Source organism: Sceloporus undulatus, chromosome 1 (genome assembly GCF_019175285.1).
Source record: "Sceloporus undulatus isolate JIND9_A2432 ecotype Alabama chromosome 1, SceUnd_v1.1, whole genome shotgun sequence".
In the NCBI taxonomy this organism is placed as follows: Eukaryota; Metazoa; Chordata; class Lepidosauria; order Squamata; family Phrynosomatidae; genus Sceloporus; species Sceloporus undulatus.
This window is the reverse complement of record NC_056522.1, coordinates 105,145,836-105,148,407: the sequence shown is the minus strand read 5'-3', so window position 1 is coordinate 105,148,407 and position 2,572 is coordinate 105,145,836.

Below are 2,572 nucleotides of genomic sequence, written 5' to 3'. Positions count from 1 at the left end.
ATCCCTATCTTGTCCTCTCTGCCATCCTGCCACTCATCCCATCATCCCCTGACTGCTCTTGCATCCCCATCTCATTCTCTCTGCCAACTGCCACCCCATCATCATCCCCTGACTGCTCCTGCATCCCCATCTCGCTCCTCTCTGCCACCTATCCCATCACCCCTGCCTGCTCCTGCATCCCATCTCGTCCTCTCTGCCCAACCTGCTACCTGTCCCATTCTCCCCTGACTGCTCTTTCATCCCAATGCGGATGACAGCTAAGGAGGGGGCAGTGAGGATGAAGACAGCATCCAGAGCCTCACTGAGCATGTGCAGGGTGCCGATTAGAATCGTTGAACCCTCAAAGCAAAATCCGGTTGTGGTAATACAATGTGCACTCCACCACGCTTTGCTTGATCTGCATCACGTGACTTGTCTGGAATCGAACTGACTCTGCTTCCCTCTCGATTTGGAGGGACCGGAAAGGCAACCAGGTGTGGTAAAACATCACATTTTAACATGATTCGCATTGCTAGACAGGAGTGGATATAGTGTGAAAAACATCCACTTTTGCGTTGCTGAACAGGAGTGACTGTGGATCTTGAGCTGCAAACCCCCCACATGTGATAAGGGCCTAGTGTTTAGAAAATAGTTTTTGTGGGTAATATCCTTCCCACAGCACCCCTCCTTTGTCTGCTCATTTTTACTTCAGCCAGTAACAGTCTATGTTGTTGTAAGGAAGACTTCAAGTGTTGGCAGTGCTGGAAAATCCAAAGCCTAGTGCAGTATAGTCTCTAGCTGTTACTTTCATTCTCATCATGTAGACCTATGCAAGGCAAGACCATCGGCAATGCATGGGGCAGCTGCCAGAACCCTGGGCTGTGATGGCTTACATGTCAGTGAAAAAGATATATCTGTTCCAGATTTTAGTCTGCACTTCAGACTATTCCAGGTGCTGGACATATATGTTGGGGTGTTGGATTCAGTATTTGTTTATTTCCTTTAAAGTTTGGATAAAATCGAGTGGTCTTTAAGGCCTTCTGAATTTGAAGGAAGTGTCAAAAGAATTTTTTAAAAAGTGGCCTATGAAGAGAGCCTTGAAAGGCATGAAAGTCAGGGCTCACTCAACAATTTTGTTGTTATCCACCCTCAAGTTGATCTTAGCCATGGTGAACCAAGTGAGACCACTCCAAGACTCCTATGTTCCACTGCTCTGCTCAGGTCCTGCAAATTCATACCCATGACCTCCCTTTACATTTCCTGTCATTTTTCCAGGAGTCGTGCCGCCCTCATGATTGTGGCCAACAATAAGCAACCCAAATATTTCATCTGCATGTCTGTCACCTTTTGTAGGGGGAGGCAAACATGAGAAAAACAGAATAATACAACTTGCCGTACACTATTCTAATGCAGGTTCCCTGCCTAGCACCTCCACCTCACTTAGGCAAGCTCCCAGTGAACTGACAGCCACTTATTAATCTTGCTGCTTTTGTTTTCCTTTGCCAGGTGTCTCTCCTTTCAAACTCTGCTGATCTTTCCTCTCATTTATTATATGCCTCAATAGCCTGCTTTATCTTCAGTGATCTCAAAACAGCATACATGGCTTTCTCACCCACTTTATTTTTCCTGACCATAAACTTGTAAGATAGGTCTTCCAGTTGGCTTCATGTCTACAAGGGAAATTTAACTCAGGTCTCTTAACCAATACGCATGTCAGCTATTACACTGTTGGATCTGTACCGCCTTAAACTTATTTTGTCCCTACAGGGTGCTCTCCACCAAGCGAAGGATGGGTTTAAGCAGATTTAGTCATACTTAAGAGTAGTTGCATTATTTTAGTAGTATGAATAAGGCCTAATCCATTTGTTGCCCAACTAGAATAGACCTATTGATCAATGGAATTTGGTAAGAAAAGTCCATTGATTCAATAGATTTTCTCTAGCTGAGATTAACCATCTGTTTCCAAGGCAGTGGTTCCGTACTGAACTAGTGTATTAATGGCTGTATGAAGGTGAACAAATGGAACTTTAGTCCAGACAAGACAGGGCTACCCAGATTAGTCAAAACAAGCAAAATCAGGGAACAGAGATTTAGCCTATGCTGAATGGTGTTTAATCCTTTGAATCTCCGGCTTGCAACTTTGAATGTACTTCTTGGACTCACCCGGCCTTCATACCCAGGAGCTCAGACTGTAGCCAGGAGTGTTTTTTGCCACAGTTAGGACTAGTGCACGAGCGTGCCTGTTTGTTGAGTGTCAGACTTGGCCCTGGTAACACATGCCTTGATTATACTGCACTTGGAATACTGTAAGAACTTCTACATTGGGTTACCTTTGGAAATATTTGGAAACTACACTGGGTTAAAAATTCTGCAGTTTAATGTTGACTGGGCCAGTCAGGAGTAGATATATTTCACTTGTTGAAAGTCTTCGTGTTTTTTGGCCCAAGTGCCTATTATGACCTATCAATTTGGCTTAGATCCAGACTGTCTGAACTATCATAGTGCCCTATGGCAGTGATTGCAAACCTTTCAGGTTTGTGTGCCAGGGGGCAGGGCCTCTGCCCCCTAAGATGGGGCTGTATGCCAGGGTGGG